Raw genomic sequence first — 20727 nt, forward strand, 5'->3', positions numbered from 1 at the left:
TTGTAGAACAAATTCTATGGTGAGTTTTCTCTTTTTATCTTTTGGAAATGTGTAAATTTTAGGGCTAAATGAACGTATAACCGACAAAATTTGACCATTCTAAATTTCACCGCGATTTTGATTCAATTACTATGAAGATCTCAAGGGGTTAACAATCATTGTAAATGCTGTTTCTGATAGTTTGAGGGGTGCAGATTTGAAAATGGGTTGGTTATATAGGGGGTTTTTGTTGCTAAATATGTAAAATTTGATTTCAAACAGTATTTATCCCCAAAATAGTCAATTCTGAAAATACAGAAAATCGCTATTCGATTTGTAAGCCGCGTGACATCAAAATAAATTATCCAGACATTTCAAAAATTATGAAAATGTAAAGTAGACAAATGGGAAATGTTATTCTGCAAGTTATTTAGGTGGTAAATCGATCTGCCTGAAAACATGGGGATTTTGAATTTCGAAAATGGCAAATTATTCTAAAAATTCATCATTTTTTTCTTTTTTTTGTAAATAAACGCAAAACTTATCAGCCAAAATTTACCACTAAAATGAAGTACAACATGTGGGGAAAAAACAATCTCAGAATCGCTTTGATAAGTAACAGTGTTCAAAAGTTATAACCATATAAAGAGACGCAGGTCAGAATCTAAAAAATGGGACTGAGCCTTAGGGTGAAGACACACATGGCGTTTTTGGGCCGTTTTTGGGCCGTTTTTACTAAGTGCGTTTTCAGATCCTTAAAAACGCATGCGTTAAAAAACGCATTAGTTTTTTAAAAACGCATGCGTTTTTTGAAAATGCATGCGTTTTTTGAAAATGCATGCGTTTTTGTCCGTTTTTCCGAAATTGCACAATGAAAAACGGACAAAAACGCATGTGTTTTTAAAAAAACGGATGCGTTTTTTAACGCATGCATTTTTAACGATCTGAAAACGCACTTAGTAAAAACGGCCCAAAAACGGCCCAAAAACGCCATGTGTGTCTTCACCCTCAAGCTGTAAAATGGCTGCGTCCTTAAGAGGTTAATACAATGTAGACACAAACGCGAAGAAAACGCAAATGCAATTTAAACTCAAAATTTTAATGTATCATTTTTCTGTAGGGCTTTATAAATCATAGGGGACAAATAAAATACTACATTACAGAGTACAAACAGCCATACAAGGCAGTCATGCAGGGGCCTCACTCCTACACAATAGGAGTGAGGGCCCTGCTCACAAGAGCTTACAGTCTATGAGGATGAAGGGGGTAAAAGAGCTTGTATAATGGTCCAGCCATGGCAAATAAATGATTGTGACATCACAATGAAAGAATGGGACAAAAGAAAGTAGCATTGTGGCTTCATTACACACATTACATTGCAGGCTAAATATTGTACAAATAAAATTAAATAAAAAAATTATTTCAAAACTATAACATAATTAAAATAAGAAAAAGAAGGTTCTTCATATATTAAAAAAAACTTCAAATATTTGTTTTGTTTTAACATCTCAAAACCCCCAAAGCGGGTGCTAAAGAATACCAGAGCAGGTGCATATATCTTTACTGTGCTTTTTGGTGCATCTGACACAAGCAATTTCATGTATGAATGGAAAATAAAGAAATTCAGAATCTTTAGCAATTCATAGATGACTTTTTATGGAAAACAACTTCAATTAAGACAAGCACTGTGTTTTTCAGCGCATAATAAGTTTAAGTCCATATGTTCTCTTAAGGAGCATAGAACAAAAGAGAAAAATCTTACCTGCAAATTCAGCATTTTCATCTTTAATGCTGCATAAAATGCTTGTGACATGGCCAGTTCAACATTAAAAACTAGCAAGGCTGATAAAAAGGAACTCTGCGTTTTTTAATTTTAATCCTGTAACCTTAAACAACCTGATCTTTTACATTTAATCTCTCTGTTCTATTTATTTCATATTTTCTAAATGCCAGTGTATTGTCTATACATTCATTGTTAAATGATCCCAAGAATCTCTCATATACAAAGATAACACAGCTACATAAGGTCTTAATATTTGATCAAAGCTCCTAGTACAGGTGTTAGAGACAATAAACCTTTGTGGCAGGTTAATAAGTCCTTTGTACGCACGGGGAATACAGCTGAATTGAATTAGAGTTATTCATAATTTCAAACACAAACTCGGAGATGACTTTAGAGTTGAGTGCTTTTGTAGCTGTATTGGAAGCTATTCACAGGACCTCAAGGGACTCTACCCTGATGGTTTTATGCTGCATTAGCATTCTCCATCCCTCATAGTCTATTTCACTTCTTAATGTACTGAGCATTATTGTTTCTCCTTCTTTTGTGCTTCTTATAGACTGGAACACTTGAAGTATGGAGAAATTTATTTAAGCATTATGTACTCCTCATACTGGTCAGTGTTAATGTATGTATACACTAAATCTGTATACAGTATTCTTACACACATTGGGGGACAGATATCCGGGACTTGTACATTTTGAAAGCTTTTTGTGGTAAATATTTGCAAGGAATAACAGTTCTCAAGCATCTTTTCTTAGAGCTTTGCTGTTCCCCAGTTATGCCTCTTAGAAATATGTGAGTACATTGTGAACTGTGTTACAGTTCTCTTTGTCACAAGGGTATTTCCTTACACAGGGCTGCATCTGCCATGAGGCGGGATGGAGTTCCGGCCGCAGGCGGTAGATGACGAACCCCAGAGAGGGGCGGCAGATTTCCTGAAGTACGGGCTTGCTAAACGCTGGAAAATCAGTTGCCTCGGTGTCTTGTAGACACTGATGCAACTGACATGCAGAGCAGCGCAGACACGTTCATCTGCTCGGCTCTGTCTCTCCTTATGACACAGGACTGTGTCTCTGTAAGGTTGAACGGAGGTGAATATAAGTTTTATTATTTATTCACTGGCCACATGTTTTATATTAATATATAAGGGGGACTCAATATAATTAAACTTTGGGAGGCTATATCTATTAAAATGAAGGTAATGTATAATAATAGTATGGCAGGTTGAATAATAATAAAACAATGGGAGGCTTAATTATGGGGGAGTTATTGCTCCTTAAACTATATAAAACAACATATAATCAAATTATACATAATAAAAATATGAGGCACCAGATATAATAACACTATAAGGGGCTATATATAATAAAACTAAGGGGGGTCTGTAAAACAACACATTTTTCGGGGGCTGAATATACTTTAAATATAGGGGGCTTTTTATACTTAAACATGGAGGTATATAGTGTATTTTATATCATTTAATGGGGATTATGTGTACAGAAGACTGCATTTTCAGGCTTTTCAAAAATAGATTAGTCGAGGGCTGTAGATAAATTAAAAGGGGTGGTAAATATGTAAATTAGAGAGGGCAGTAGATAAATGAATAAATTAGAGGAGATGTGTATAAAATCATGGTTGTGGTTTCCAATTAGGAAAGTGCTGTATGTAAATAATAACATGTGGTGTAAAATAATTATAGGACCCTGCGCTCACATGATGCATTGCATTTTCAATTTAAATACATTGCAAACGCATGAAGGAAAGCCAATCACCAAATGCATTCGTGTTTAGTAAGTAAAAATGTGTTTTAAATTGTTTATAAATTATTAATGTTAAAGGACAAAACATGTGTTTTTAATTATATAAATGCCTTACGTATATGCTTTTCGTGATGCGTTTGCACTGGGTTTCAAAACACAATACAAAAGCATCATATGAACCGAGCCTTTGTGTGGCTCTTTATTAATTTGGGACTTCTATATGAAATCAGCTCAGAGGGGCCCGGTTTATTTAATAAACTGGGGGTTCTTTATGTACTATCATTATTCAGGGGACTATATATTATATTTAGAATGGTTTATTTGTGGGGACAGGCTAGGGGTATATATTACTTAGAAGCACAATGTTGTTATCCTAGTGACATTATACTGTAAGTGACTGTGGTATTTTGTGGGTGCAGTGTGGAGATGCTGTACAGAGCTAAATACAACTGGCAATGAATGCAACAGTGATAAGTCATGGCCTGGAGAAGTTGTAATTAACTCCTCTTCCTGATGATAGTATCCTGTAAGGTACTAGTTGCCACTAATGTTTGTGTCACTAACTGACTACTAGTGTGTGAGACAGCATCACTCTGTGTAGTGTCAGTCACAGGGCATCAGTAAGCCAATGGGGCCATGTGTTGATATTATCAGCATGTTCTGAATAGTAATCAGTTAATTCAGTGGGCTAAATAAAGCAGAGGATCAGGGAAAAGGGGGAGGGGTGTCATTTACTTTTTTGCTTCAGGCAACAAAAAGGCTAGAATCGACCCAATCTATGGCCGGCTGCTGATAATTGTACTTGGTCCATAGACACTGACCAATATGCTGGTCAGATTCCACAGACCGAGCACAGTGCAGTGTTTGGGAGTCCATATATCATAGAGAAATATGTTAGTGGCTGAACAACAGAACCAGCACTGTAACAGAGATTTCTGAACAATGCATCACGCTACACAAACTATTTTTGAGATGCATGGCACATCATTCAGAAACATGTGTCAGAGGTTTTCAGGAACAACAATCTGTAAGTAATGATAAATCGATTTCAGGATTCTGCAGCCAGGGTCACTTGTAGCAAACTTCTGCATAATGTCAACGAAGACATACTGTAGCATTTTCCACTACAGAGTTGCCTGCCAAATCTGCAGCATAAATTGACATTCTGTAAACTCTGCAAGTAACTTCGCACTAGATTTTTATGTAACATTTTAAATGAAACCTAACATCAGAAATGTGCCTATTAAAGTATATCTGATGGTAGGTTCCCACTTACATTTTAAACCCTAATCTACCTTAAGCCAATCCTAGAATACTATCTACACTAAACTACAGTTTATCTAAATAGTATGCTAATTTCTGGCAGAGGCTACTGGGACGTGGAGTAACCTTTCTGGACAGTAGGGTCAAAGGCAACTCCATCCATGCCTCAGTAGCCTCTGCTGTCCCTGCTTACCTGCTGGTCCCCCGGGTACTGCCTTCCTGATACCGCCTCCTTGGCTCCTGCAGGCATAAAGGTGCCCTGTCAGCTCTAAAGATGGGGCGACTGTGCATGCGCTCTGCATAGATATGAATCTATGCAGAGCACACGCGCATAACAGTGACTGAAAATGACAAGGACTTGGAATCAGGGAGGCAGGGTCCGGGGACGAGCAAGTAGGCAGGCACAGCAGAAACTACTGGACGTGGAGTAAGTAACCTTTGCTCCCACTGCCCGAAGAAGCTACTCCACTCCCCTTCAGCCTCTCGAGAAATTAGAATATTAGTTAGATAAACTGTAGGTTAGTGTAGAAAGGAGTCTAGGATTAACTAAAGTTAGATTAGGTTGTAGAATGCAAGTGGGAACCTACCATCAGATCTATAATTTATTGATGAAAGTGATAAATAGGTTATTCTGGTATAAATTCATTTTTGCCAATTAAGCTTTTTGTGACCTGTAAGATTAAGCTCTATACAGTAGATGTTACCCAAACAAAGTCAAATAAAATTGTAAGTAATTGAAATAATTTACTGACAACTGTTTACAAGAATGCATTAGACAATTTCAGATTTGAAGCAATGTGAGACAGTTAGGTATATATTCTAAAATCAATATCATCCTTATCTTTAAGTTGCAGATACTATTATGAGAGCACCATGGATTCCTTCCCTGCGATTTGCTGTCTCTTTGACACAGGCTGGTTGATGATGTCATCACGCTGCCTGTGACCTGGAGGTGAATAGGAGAAAGTGTGGGTAAAGCTGAGGCTAGTTTTAGTATAGTATTATGTATATATATAGCATATTCTGATAAACTCCCATTAAAAAGAATCTCCACTCACCGGCTAGTGTAGTAAAAAGTTTAGAAGGGATAGCTCAAGATTCATTCAGTGACCTAAATTGGCATAAATTAGTGTATGATGGGGCACTTGCCACCCCCATTGCCACAGCTCCAGAAGTCATCAATGCGAAATGCACAACGGAGTGGCAGAGATAGATGTGAGACTGGTCATAGGATGTGATGTCGGGTCGGTAGATTTAATACGCATTTAGCACAATTATTGTTGGTATCTTACTAGTGAATCTTACTTTTGAATCTTTGTACTTACAAGTGACACAACTAGACTATTATAACATGGTAACAGGTATGATACTATATTGCTGGACAACTGGTATTGCTTTACATTATTATGTTAATAGTTGTATCAGTTGGCATTATATACCATATTGCTGCCCACAACACTGCATGTGATTTCAATAATAAAAGTATTGATTGTATCAAAATATGTTGATCATTATTCATGTCCAAGGTATCATGCAGATTTACATATAAATTACCCCAAATGTTTTTTGAAAAGATGACTGCTTTAGAAATATACTAATAAACCTAGGTGGCACAGAAAGATTTTTAATAAAAGAAATATTCACAATTGATTTTAGTGAAATGATAATTTCACACTAAACTTTGTATATTTTAGTATGACACTATTAGGTATGACAGTAGAAACTCTTCTGTGCATACAAGTCATTTGTAACTAATGTAAACTAGAAACCCAATCCAGGGATACTTCACCTGTAACTCCCAATTTGTTGTATATTTCTTGAAATGCCGTTGTGGACTCTTATACGTGGGAGAAACTATGACTCCCCTGTGAAAGACAGAATAAGTAAACACAAGTTCACGATACGGACAAACAAAACGTTACTACCAGTCCTGGCACATTTTATTAGTCATCATCCTCATCCTTCACAACAGCGTTACCAAGTCATTGAACAGGTGGAAACCCCCCACAGAGGTGGCAACAGGATAGTGTTACTACGCAATTGTGAGTCATATTGGATTTACACTTTGCACACCATTGAACCCCTTGGACTCAACAGAGCTTGTGATTGGACTTTCACCTAATTGTGTATTCTTGTGTTTTATAATGTCTTGTGTTATGCCTTATTTCAACTTTCATTGTTTCCTTCTCTTTAAAAAAAAATAACATCATAGAACCAGAATCGTGTTCACTTCATATACTTCTTGGGATGGTAAAATTGCACATAGTGATATATGTCATGCAATTTTAAATGATGGTAAAAATTAAACATAGTAATATATGTCATGCAATTTTCACTACCGATTCTCTGCCTCTGGTTTATCCCTCATATTCCCTCTCCTAATACCTTCCCTTCCTCTCATATATCCTTATTCTTCCTTCCTTTCATGTATTCACTACTTTTTATTTCATTGCAATTTATTATTCTTACCATCGATATCATGCTATTACTTCATGTTTTTCACCACATTTACATACCGTATAAACTCGAGTATAAGCCCAGTTTTTCAGCACAAAAAATGTGCTGAAAACACAAACTCGGCTTATACTCGAGTCAAAAAGCTTACTAAAAAAAAAAATCTAAACTCACCTTTCCGGCGGCCGCGCGAGTCTTCTTTAGACTGTGATGTCAGCGGCTGCGGCTGACGTCAGAGCTGCACACCGCACGGACCTGGCGCCGCAGCCAGAGGGATCGCATAGAAGACTCGTGCGGGCCGCCGGAAAGGTGAGTTTAGATTTTTAATTTTTTTTAATCAACTGTCCCGGGATCTGGCTCTATAACGGGCCGGGGATCCAGCTCCATAACGGGCCGGGAATCCGGCTCCATAACGGGCCGGAGATCCATCTCCATAACCGGCCAGGGATCCGGCTCCATAACGGGCCGGGGATCCGGCTCCATAACGGGCCGGGGATCCAGCTCCATAACAGGCCGGGGATCCGGCTCCATAACCGGCCAGGGATCCGGCTCTTTAAGAGGGCAAAGGGGCTGGTGGCTAAATACTTGGGCAGGGGCTGACAGGCTACATATTGGGGAAGGGGATGACAGGCTACATATTGGAGCAGGGGCTGACAGGCTATATATGTCCCGGACGCATACTACCACTATACATATACATGTATTAGCGGCTCCCAGTAGCGTCATGTATCCATAGCTACTATTGTACCTAACTTCCAGTCATGTGCAAACCATCATGTGCATGCCATGGATGCACTGACTCCATTTAAAGCCGGGTCCCAGCTACTGATAAACGCTGCTCACCATATCCCTACATTTCTCTCAAAGTGAGTATATCAGCCCTGTTCACCCCTATACACTATATTCTTTATACAAATTATGCCCTAACATAATTTAACCTTTATCTCTCCCATATGCTCCATTATTTTTGCCTTTTCTAACTTATGCAACTCATGGGTACTACTAGGTGGGATACTGTAATTCATGACTATGGGGCAAATTTATCAAGTGTCTGAATATTTCTAACTGCCCATGGCAACCAATCACAGCTCCCCTTTAAAATATTCATGAGCACTGGTGAAATGAAAGCTGAGCTGTGATTGGTTGCCATGGGCAACTGGAAATATTCTGACTTTCAGACACTTGATAAATCTGCCCCTATATGTTTTTGGTTCTGCACACTTCTATATTGTCAGTCCCCCCTTTTCCCATTAGGTGACTGTCACAATAAGCCATATTAACAATTTATGCACAATGTACCTAGACAGTTTCTGTAAATAGTATTGTATTTTTTCATTTTGTGCTTGTTCTTAGCCTGATCTTGACTCTATAGCCTTCTATTTTCAGGCCAGATATTACTTGACAAAGATCAAGATGACGGAAACGTTGTAAACTATTTTTGTTCTTTATAACATATATCTTGTGTTTATATACTACAGTGAAGGCTTTGCTATGTGAAATATTCACTGAACTAAAATCATAAAAATGTATTCAGGTGTGTGCAATGTTCTCTATATGGATAAAGCATATAGGAACTGTGTAAGCAAGGAGTTTCCCAGTAACCAGTGCCGTGTGCAGTGTGTGATCCACTTTTACTGTTGCGTTATTGAAAAAATTAAAATTAAAAATTAAAGTTAAGGAGCATCACATAGTTAGGGAGCTGAACGCCAAAGTCAGTCTCAGTGCCCGCTCCATTGTGACTGACTTCTCTATTTTTTTGGTGTGTACCCATGCACGGTTCACACACTGCAACTAGAATGCATAACATGCAGTGGCACCCGGGAACCAGCAGACACCCCACAGGCCGGAATCATCAGGAAATCCGGGCAGATGCAAACACTACAGAAATACAGGACATTATACAAGTAGAGACATTGATCACAATGGAGGGGGGCGCTGAGCTTAACTGTGGCAAGTAGTTATGCGGAAATTATGTGTAAATTAATAAATGTATAATTTAAGTAATGTTATACACATATTAATAATTTGGAGATGATTATATGTATAATATTAAATAGGACATGGTATACGAATGTATTAGTACATTTTGTATAAAATTATTGATTAGGCAGCACTGTATGTAAACACATTCTTAAGTAGGGGCAGTGTATAGAAATAATTAGAAAGGAAATTAAATAGGTAAATTAATAAATGAATACATCAATGGGTGCCATGTATAAAATAATTAACAGGGAAACCATATATTATGTAATTAATGTGGGGGGGGGGCACACATGATTTTTTTAGTGGTACAGTATTATTTATTCAGGGAATGTAGTAAAGTAATATATTTGGAGGTAACAATGTAATTTTTGATATATGCTGGGGACACAGTAGTTTTGTTATGTAGATGCTTTAGAAGCACAGTGTAGGACATTGTGTTATCCAGGTGACATTATACTGTAGGTGATTATGTTATTTTTAGGGGTGCAGTGGGGGAGGGTGGTGAACACATCTGCGGAAAATTTTGAAAACAGATTTTATGATGATTCTGGACCCAAAGGCGAAGATATATCACCTGTGAGGTACTAGATCCTACTTCTTCCTATGTTAGATCAGTATTGTATTCATTGACTAACCTTCTAGTGTGAGATAGTCCTCAGCTTATTTCTAATATCAGCTGTGATATCTATAGGGTCAGAGAGTCAAAGGTGACTTATCTACGTGGTGCGGGGACGACTGGGTGTGGCTTTATTGTCATTAGTTCTCGTAAAGGTTTTCAAAATTTTCTTATTGGTAGGTAGGTGTGGAGTGCTAACACTTACATCCCAAACCACAGCCCAGTCAACAGCAGAAAGCCTGGGAAACCGGGGTTAACTCTTATATCATTCCTAACATCAATACCTAACAATAACGTCACCCCTGCAGCCCCTGTACACTCACCAAGAAATGTGCACTAGTGGAGAGTGAAGGAAAAGGGAATTAGTTTATCCTTTGTTTCACGGCCCCCACTAGTGCTTAGAAATTCCCTTATCCTGGAATGTTTCTTTGTAGTAGTTGGTGGGACCCCAAAATTAATTTCACTGGTGAGCCCCAGGTACCCCATTCCAACCCTGTCCTCCTTCAATATGCAGCCACACCCTCTTAATGATGTCCCTCCACGGGTGATAGTATTTTGCTGTCTTGATGATTCTGTTAATTTTGTATAGTGCATTTAAAATTCATGTTTATATTAAAAATGATAAAAATGCTCTAATTCCAACTCTTGCCACTGAGCTTCAAATAGTCTGATACTTCCTGTTACCAGGAGATGGAACATAGGTCAATATGTTCAATGAAATTGAGATGTTTATAGGGGATCTGCGGGAGAGTTTACCTCTAGAGCTATTAAATACATTGGGGCACATTTACCATTACTGGTTATCATTACTTTAGGGTGTCTTTGGAGCTCTATTCGTGGCTTATAGTGGCTTAGATACCGTATTTTTTGGACTATAAGATGCTTCTTACGATAGGATGCACCACAGATTTAGGCTTCCAAAAAAAATATATTTTACACCAATTAAAATATCCCTGTTGGTCGGACTAAAGCAAAGCACACACAGACATACATTTACACAGACAGCTCTGCATCATCCATAGTTACACACTCAGCTCTGCATCATCCATGGTTACATACTCAGCTCTGCATCATCCATCCAGATACACACTCAGCTCTGCATCATCCATCCAGATACACACTCATCTCTGCATCATCCATCCAGATACACACTCAGCTCTGCATCATCCATCCAGATACACACTCATCTCTGCATCATCCATCCAGTTACACACTCAGCTCTGCATCATCCATGCAGTTACACACACAGCGCTGCATCAGCCATCCAGATGCACACTCAGCTCTGCACCATCCATCTAGATGCACACTCAGCTCTGCATCATCCCTCTAGATCAGTGATGGCTAACCTATGACACGTGTGTCACTGCTGACACGCGTAGCCATTTTCACTGACACGCGGCTGCCTGAGAGTTAAGTTTCATGCTAAATGACCAGGTGCAGTAGCCAGGAGGCTGAGAGATTGCACTGAGCTCCCAGCACTCCCCCCTACTCCTCCTCCCCTGGGCCGGCCCCTCCCCATGTGTGAGCTATGTGTGTCTCCAGTCAGCACAGGTATCAGCACGGGGCACAGCAAGAGAGGTGACCCGGCCGTAAACCAGGGAGACTCCTCTGCAATGACCATCTCCACAGCAGGGACCAGGGAGGACAACCACTCCCATCATACAGTAAGTAAGGTCAGTGTACCTCTGCCACCTCTACACTGACCAGCTCCACAGCAGGGACCTCTACACTGACCAGCTCCACAACAGGGACCAGGGAGGACAACCACTCCCATCATACAGTGAGTAATGTCAGTGACTGTATGATAGAAGACAGTCATCAAGGCTTGTGTGTCAGTTTTGTGACGTACAAGCCCTGAAATAATCACAACGCCTTGCAAATCACCAGACATTGCGATTATTTTGCTCCTCACGCCTTCTCCATGCCAAGAGGGCATGAGAGAGATGCGAACAGCGGCGCCTGCACCCTCACTATAATCTGTGATTTTTCATGACTGAAAGTTTGCAGGTTACTAATCTTTTCCACACCTGTCTGATTGTAACCGATCTATTACAATGTGCAAATTGCATATAATAACAGATGATGTGGAAAATCCCGAATACTCCCATAATATAGTATGGCAGTACATGGTTGGATCAATCAGACAACCTACAGTTAAAGTACCCTAGAAGTTAAATAATTATACATATTTGTTATTTAAACTATAAATATCATAAAATTATGTTTTTTTGTCTAGGTGACACACCACCCGAGTTATGCTCGTTTTTTTTGGCAAATTTTGACACACCAAGCTCAAAAGGTTGCCCATCACTGATCTAGATGCACACTCAGCTCTGCATCATCCATCCAGATACACACTCAGCTCTGCATCATCCATCCAGATACACACTCAGCACTGCATCATCCATCCAGATACACACACAGTCCTGCATCATCCATATAGTTACACACACAGCCCTGCATCATCCACCCAGATACACATTCAGCTCTGTATGATCAATCCAGATACACACTCAGCTCTACTATACACACAGAACACCCCCCAACACACACACACACACATACACACATACTTTCCCCATTCCCCTTCTTCTCACCCTGTCCCAGCATGGCAGTATCAGACCTGTGGTGATGTAAGAAGCATGTGATCAGTCACATGATTCTGACATCACCGCAGGTCCTGTACCTGTAGGCGGAGGGGAGAGCAGTGTGGAGGCTCTCCTCTCTGGGAGATCGGGTGCAGCTCTATATGAGGGCATCACCCAATCTCCATTACAGCGGTTAGGAGGGTCTGGCAGTGGTGGATCCTCCTGACCTCCGGTCTATAAGATATAGGCACTTTTAAGCAAGATTTTTTCTTGCTAAAAAGTGTGTCTCATAGTCCAGAAAATACTGTAGTTTCTTGCTAAAAAGTGCGTCTTATAGTCCAGAAAATACCGTAGTTCCTTTGCAAATTTGATTGCAAAAAAAGTTGGAATTAGTTCCAAAGTTTTTCCTGATCCATTGAATTTGCCCCTAAATTTGAAATGTTTTCAAAAGTCTGGATTGAATGGGTTGATTCAGCTTTATTCCTCTTCACTTTTCACTTGAAGCAACTTAATTCAAATTTATCATGTAAATCCAGATGTGATGACAGATGTATGAAGTGTATGATTTATAAGTCACAAATTTAGCCTCACATTCACTGAAGTCCCCCAGTGGCTCCTGTGATTTGTCACAAATCTACTCCAGAAACCACATTTATCAAGCTGTGTAAGCCACTGTTTAAGAGGCCACCTTTAGACACCTCACAAATCAGAAGATCAGGGGTCAGGGGTGGCTGTAGTTTTTCATATCCCACTTTATCTACATCCAGACATGCACACCTCTTTCCATACCTATTGTTATACCATAAATGCCTAAAATGGGAATAAGCTTCCATGACACAGAAAGATATATCTAAGCAATAGGAAGATACTGTAGTCCTTTACGTTAAACATGCAAATAAAACCTTATGCCTTACGAGAAATAAAGTTGGAGAAAGAAGAAAGAGACTTATTAATACCTGTTATTAATTAAAATAGGGTGTCATAAGATTTTATTATCGTTATTATCCAGGAAGCTGGCAGCCACCTGGCAAATGTGAGAAAAGATGCCATCAAAATGGAACTATTGATAGAACTGGCTAGTTCCTCTGATGACATACTGACGACAGAATCATGGGACATGAAATCACAAGAGACTCATTAAATATATAAATTCTAGCTTTGCATTCATTCAAATAAGAGGCATAAATCTACAACGGTGAGAGAACTAATTCTCTTTCTTTTTCATCCAACTTTATTTCTTGTCAAGCATAAGTTTCTATTTGCATGAGTTTAACCCCGTAACGGAAACCGCGCCCAAAGACGAAAATGTCACTTTTTTGCCTTTTTGCAAAATATTAAAAATTCAATAAAAAGGCTGCAAAGTGGTAGCATTGAAAACGTCATTTAAAGTTAAAGTAAAAAAATGACACCACACACAGCTCCATACACCAAAATATGAAAAAGTTCTTAGCGCCAGAAGCGCCAGTGTGACAGTGGTTGGGCCTGCACTTTCAGGTCTCTGTAAACAAACAGAGACCGGCAGTGACGACATTGGCATTGAAGCTGAATGGGAGTCATGAGAGAGGTAAGTATATGCATGTTATTATTTTTCAGGCCCCCCCCCCCAGCCATATATTTAAAAAAAAAATAAAACATGGACACCCCCTTTAACTCCACTCAATATTCCTTTGTTCTGCCTACAGCTCTCAATTGAGAATGGTCAGTTTTTCTCGTTAACATTAAACTAAAAGTTTGCTATATTCCTTGGGCCATTTGAGGTTCTTCAACAAATTGTGACTAACAAGCTCAGTCTGCCTCGGATTCTCAGGGTACATAACTGCTTACATGTTTCTCTTCTCAAACTACTGATTCTCAATTGCTACTGTAAAAATTCCATTTTTGCTTCCTCTCCTGGTGGTGACAATGATGGGATTCTGGACTGCAAGAAAATTGGAAGGAGAACTGTTTATTTTGTGGACAAGAAAGCATTTGGTCCTGAAGAAAAGTTGTGGGAACCTGATGCTCCGGCCCTTATCAAAGAGGTTTCTATCTAGTTCTTCTCCCAAGAAGAGGGGGTGTAATGGGGAGGTACTGTAACGCTATTGACAGGTTCAGCTCCTGCTCATGTTCTCTGTCAAGCTTATTTTCAGCCGCCTTGTCCAGTCAGGAATCCCAGCTTTCTTAGGGTTGCGCTCAGTGTCTCTTTCTCCCTCATAAAGGAACGGGGTGTATTCCAGCAATGTTGTTCCAGCCTATCAGTGTATATCACATCCAGCCATAAAGCCCAGCATGCCCTGCTCCCCACGCCTGAGCAAAGGTTCCTAGCTATACTATTCCCACTCTATAATGTTGCCTCTATTGACTGCCTTTGTGTGACCCCCTGCTTATTCTATGATTCCATTTTTTGTAAAAATTCCAAATTACCACTTTATTATGTGGTATCTCTGTGATCATACTAACCCAGAGAATAAAGGGGAGAGGTCATTTAGAGTGTACAGAGAAAGTTATATAGATGTACACTTTGTTATGCATAAAACAATCCTTCAAAACATCTAAATAATGTTAGGAATTTTGAAAGGACTGGAGCAAAAAATGTGCAATATGGAAATAATCTATGGCCATAGAAGAGCCATATACACATCTAATTATAGACAGAGATAAACTTAGTTTATATTGTATTCTCTGTGCATCTGGAAAGAACCCCCACAGGCTCCTCCTTGTTTTCCTTAATAACTAATGGATATTGGAGATTGTAAAAGAAGCAGGAAGTAGTCCACAAAACTGGTATAACAATCAAGTTTATCTATTAATGTAATCTGTGAAGAAAATGAAAAGGGAAAATTGAAATTAATCATGAGTCACTAAGTCCAAAGAGTGAAAGGCAATATAGGATAACAGTTTACATCAAAGGTCAATAGTTTCTTCTTAGAACCAGCATAATACCAGTATATCTCCCCATTTTTGTCAGATGTAGCAAAATATTTCTTTGTGGCACTCAGCTCACAATGCCTGACTAATTCTCTAATAAGTGACCTACATTTGCATCATTTCTTGCGTAACAAGCATGCTTAATGTAGCTTCCAAACCACATTATATTGTTACATAAAATCTACCTTCAGAGGTTATTTCCCTGCCTGTCTGTACAGTTTCTCAAGTTAATATCAAGTGAAAAAATTATCTCCTCTCCATTACTTTGGATGGGCTTCAGGGCCACCAACAGGACATTATCACAGCATTATAAATGTCTAAAGGCATGCTTCACTTTCACAGTGGATTTATGTTCAAATAAATTAATTATAAATGTCTGATCACAGGGGATACAGCCACTGGGACCCACCAAAGTGGTGGACCTATGAATACAATGAAATTAATAGAATGAAATAAAATTAATAAAAAGGGAATTTCATTAGGGAGGGAAGGCTGCTGCTGGGCTTTTCATTAGTGAGCATATGCTGATGGTTGGCATTTCATTAGTGAGGATAGGCTGCTGCTGGGCATTTCATTAGTAAGGGGAGGCTGCTAGGCATTTCATTAGCTGTTGGACGTTTCAATAGTCATGGGAGACTGCTGAGCATTTCATTAATGAGGGGAGGCTTTTGCCGGGCATTGCATTAGTGAGAGGAGGCTGCGGAGCATTTTATTAGTGAGGGAAGCTGTTGGTCATTTCATTAATGAGGGGAGGCTGCTGGGTATTTACTTAGTTGTTGGGCATTTCATTAGTGAGCGGAGGATGTTGGGAACTTCATTAGAGAGGGGTGGCTGTTGCTGGGCATTTCATTCGTGAGGGAGGCTGCTGAGCATTCTATTAGAGGGGGAAGCTCTGGGCATTTCATTAGTGTCAGAAGGCTGTGACCAATGTATTTACCCATCCTAAGCTTATAACGGAGTTAATAGGCTTTCCCAGTTTTTTGTGTTAGAATAAGGTCCCTCAGCTTATATTCGGGTCGGCTTATACTCAAGTATATATAGAAACTATTTTCTCTAGGGTTTACGTTCAGTAGGTAAGACCTGAAGAGCTGAGTACAGGTGACAAACCATTGGAAGGAGATCTTAGATGTGCAGTTGAGGGTATTGAGTGCAAACCTTTCATCTTAGGGTAATGATATAGGACAGTGGTGGGGAACCTAGGTGGCACTCAGAGCCCAATCCAAATTTTCTTTCTATTGTATTGGTGTCCTCAGAACGCCAATACGATTAAGACTTATGATACAGTTGAGATCAATAGGTTACTGCTTAAATTGTCACCTTGGCACTTTGCGACATAAAAGTAGGTTTTGGTTATAGTTTGGGCACTCTTTGTCTAAAAGGTTCGCCATCACTGATATAGGAGAAGGAAAGACAAGCTTGAGCTGAAACTAGCCTTGGGGAATTGGAATACTGGAAGAAGTTCATGAGGATGATTATGTAAGGACCCTGAGCGTGTTCTATGAACTAAATAGCCTTGGGTCCATCTTAGATTTTGATGGTAATAATTGAAGATTACTGTTTATGAGACACACACCTTCCAGCTGGGAATTGTAGGTATAGATATATATTGTGCTGCTATTAATAAATTTTCCAGGAGTGAATGACTCATTGCAGTCTGCTTGTTAAAAGTCATTACTAGAAACCACCTTCAATGTCAACAGCCAGCCAACAGTTTTCATAATAAGTACCTCCATGTACAGAGGGTACATAAAGTTTATTTAACGTTACTTTAACCCAAGGTTGTCTGATTGATCCTAGCATATACTACCATGCTATGGTATGGTGCTAGTAAAGATAGCTTGTGTGGAGAGGACTGAGCCCATGAGCCTTCTCCATACACCCGAAGCTGACATGTGATGTACAGATAGATCACACGCGGGTAAGGGGTTAAAAGACAGACACATTTTCATTTGAATCTATAAAAAATTTTGTTTGCTGCAACTGTTTGGGCCAGCATGACATAAGAGTGCATTTGCTATCTAATAAAGCTAAATACAGTGTTCTTTTGTACATTTTCCAATACAATCTGAAAAAGTTTTGATTCCACCCTTATTTTGGCAGTCCCAGCTACTACCGTCCATAAACAAAGACAAGAGGCAGAACAAGAAATGGTTTCTGCCAACATTTCAAGGTTTTTTGTCTTTCTCATTATACTAAGGGGATGTTGGGGAAAACAAAGTTTATCTCATTATTCTCTGAGCTGTAATACTGTAAACCTTCTCTAACAACTGTATCATTATTCAAACAAAAGCTTTAAATGACTCTGTTAGCCAACATCAGTATACAGAAAAGTAGCCTGAAAATATGGGGCATAGAAAAAAAGGTATTGTAATCAGCCTGTAAACATCTAATTTTCTATAAATTAACAGATATTCCCCACACCAGAAAGTATATGTAATTTTATGTTATATACTAAAGGAATCTGGGAATATACATTTCATTTTAGGTGACAGTAGCAAAAAATCTTTTTGTTATGATGATAGTTCTAGGGAAAGGGGGGTGATGTTTATTTTTTATTACTTTTTGTACTAATTTTTTTTTACTATTTTTTTAGACCCTCTAGGGACCTTCAACCCTAGATTGTCTTATCGTTCCTAACATATACTGTAATACTACTGTATTGCAGTATATGGTATTTCTACATAGGATTTATAACAATGTGCCAAAGTGCCACATTATAACATATCTGATGAAGCCATATAGCTTTGGGTCTTACATAGACCTGAGGTTGTCATGGCAACCAACTGATCACTGCTCCCCGATGGCATCACGGGGAGTGGTAATCTCAACAAGGTTGGGCACGGAAGGAGATTAACCATTTAAAGACCTGGCCTTTTTTTTGTTTTTTCATTTCCATTTTTCACTCCCCACAATCAAAAATCTATAACTCTTTATTTTTACACGTAAATAGGTCTGTGATGGCTTGTTTTCTGCATAAAAAAACTGCACTTCATAGAGATGGCATTTATTATTCCATGCCATGTACTGGGAAGTGGGAAAAAAATTCCAAAGTGAAATTGGTGAAAAAATGCATTTGCGCCGTTTTCTTGTGGGCCTGGATTTTACATTTTTCACTGTGCGCCACAAATTACATGTCTACTTTATTCTTTTGGTCGCTGCAATCACGGGGATAACAAATTTGTATAGGTTTTATTATGTTTTCATACATTTACAAAAATTAAAACATGTACAAAAATTTTTTTTTAGATTTTGACATCTTCTGGCACTAATAACTTTTTCATACTTTGGTGTAGGAGCTTTGGGTGGTGTCATTTTTGCGACTTTTGATGAAGTTTTCATTGCTACCATTTTTACGTATGTACGACATTGTGATCACTTTTTATAGAATTTTTTATATTTTACAAAATGGCAAAAAAGTGGCATTCAAATGTGGGCGCTATTTTCCGTTACATGGTTAAACACATTGAAAAAAACGTTATTATATTTTGATAGATTGGGCATTTTCGGATGCGGCGATACCTAATTTGTTTATTGTATCATATATACTGCCGTACTACAGTATGGAAGTATATGGGGATTTTCCTCCTCATTCATTACAATGTGCTGATCGCACTTTGTAATAAACGGGTTAAAGCAAGACAGCCTTGAGTCTTTGGAAGACCCGAGGCAGTCATGTCGACGGACCGCCACTCCCCGATGATGTCACAGGGAGCAAATGGAAGCACCATTTTTTTAAAGCCGCCACAAAGACTTACCGGCTATGAAGAGGGCTCAGCCTGTGAGTCCTCTCCATGCACCCGCAGCCGAATTCTATTACGTCACGGGTCATTAAAGGGTTAAGAGGTTAAGGACAATTTCAGCCAGCAATGTTATGGTCAGAATTTTGCAATAGTATTTAGAAGTCAAAACCAGGAGTAGCATATTTTCTGGACTATAAGATGCACTTTTTTAGCAAGAAAAAATCTTGCTAAAAAGTCCCTGCGTCTTATAGACCGAAGGTCAGGAGGGTCCAGCACTAGCAGACCCTCCTAACCACTGTAAGGGAGATCGGGTGATGCCCTGATATACATCTGCACCCAATCTCCCAGAGAGGAGCCTCCGCACTGCTCTCCCTCTCCCCAATGTCCTACAGGTACGGGACCTGCGGTGATGTCAGAATCATGTGACTGATCACATGCTTCTTACATCACCACAGGTCTGATACTGCCATGCTGCCCTGGGACAGGGTAAGAAAAAGGGGAATGGGGGAAGTGTGTGTGTGTGTATAGGGCTGAGTGTGTATAGCTGAGTTGTGTGTGTATTGGATGGATGATGCAGGGCTGAGTGTGTATGTAGATGGATGATGCAGGGCTGATTGTGTATGTGGATGGATGATGCAGAGCTGAGTGTGTATGTGGATGGATGATGCAGGGCTGAGTGTGTATGTGGATGGATGATGCAGGGATGAGTGTGTATGTGGATGGATGATGCAGAGCTGAGTGTGTATGTGGATGGATGATGCAGGGTTGAGTGTGTATGTGGATGGATGATGCAGAGCTGAGTGTGTATGTGGATGGATGATGCACAGCTGAGTGTGTATGTGGATGGATGATGTGGGGCTGTTAATTGGTGTAAAATATATTTTTCCTATTTTTGGAAGCCTAAATCTGGGGTGCATCCTATAGTAAGAAGCGTCTTATAGTCCCAAAAATACGGTAGGTCCAAAACACAAAAGATGTAAAAATCTTTCAATTACATACCATATCTCTGTATCACCGACTCTTGGTTTTGGTAAACAAATATTTGATTTGATTACTATATATTACACTTCATAATGCAGTGTGAATATTCTAAGCCTTGACACAAATTTTACTGTGCAAAATGGGATTTGAGCATATGCTGTAAATACTATATTTATATATTTATACAGTGTGTATAAGTTATCAATAATTTTCTTTTAATTTAGGATCTGCCACTAAAGAGTGACCAGAGGCCTCCAGGACCTCCACCAATCACTAGAATGAAGGGACCACAAAATCCACAAGCTCCCTCTCAAGTACTATAATGAGAATGTTTTATCTGTTACTCCTTGGCATTTAATAAACTCACCTAATGAAGTTCAAACATTTAATGTATAATGTCAATATGGAGTTTTTATAAAGAAATTTGGTCACCATGTAAAAAGTTGTCTTCCATATTGTGCCCTGTACGAATCCACCGTCCTTTAGTAAATCAATCCTCTACTTCTAGTTCCTCCATTATATTATGTGTGGTGGGTAATGTAAGCTATTTCTCTGTCAGCGAATTGATTTTTATGCTGCTTTACTTGTATTTTTAGCCCAGTTCTTGGCACATAAACTTACCAGTATCTTTCTATCACACAGCAGGCTTCCATTTGATGCTTTCATTTCAGGA

The 20727-nt window shown here is 39.1% G+C and overlaps 1 long non-coding RNA gene across 2 annotated transcripts in view; it reads left to right on the forward strand.

Annotated features, from left to right (window-relative positions):
- LOC140091353 (uncharacterized) overlaps nucleotides 1-20727 on the forward strand; it is a 52581-nt gene that overhangs the window by 21306 nt on the left and 10548 nt on the right. Inside the window, exons 2-3 of one of the 2 annotated variants that reach the window (XR_011850067.1) lie at nucleotides 5634-5757; nucleotides 20279-20368. This is a non-coding gene — a long non-coding RNA (uncharacterized lncRNA). Of the gene's footprint in view, nucleotides 1-5633; nucleotides 5758-20278; nucleotides 20444-20727 lie in introns of those variants that run through there. The other variant, XR_011850066.1, reaches the window with a different exon arrangement.

This window comes from Engystomops pustulosus, chromosome 1, assembly GCF_040894005.1.
Source record: "Engystomops pustulosus chromosome 1, aEngPut4.maternal, whole genome shotgun sequence".
Lineage (NCBI taxonomy): Eukaryota > Metazoa > Chordata > Amphibia > Anura > Leptodactylidae > Engystomops > Engystomops pustulosus.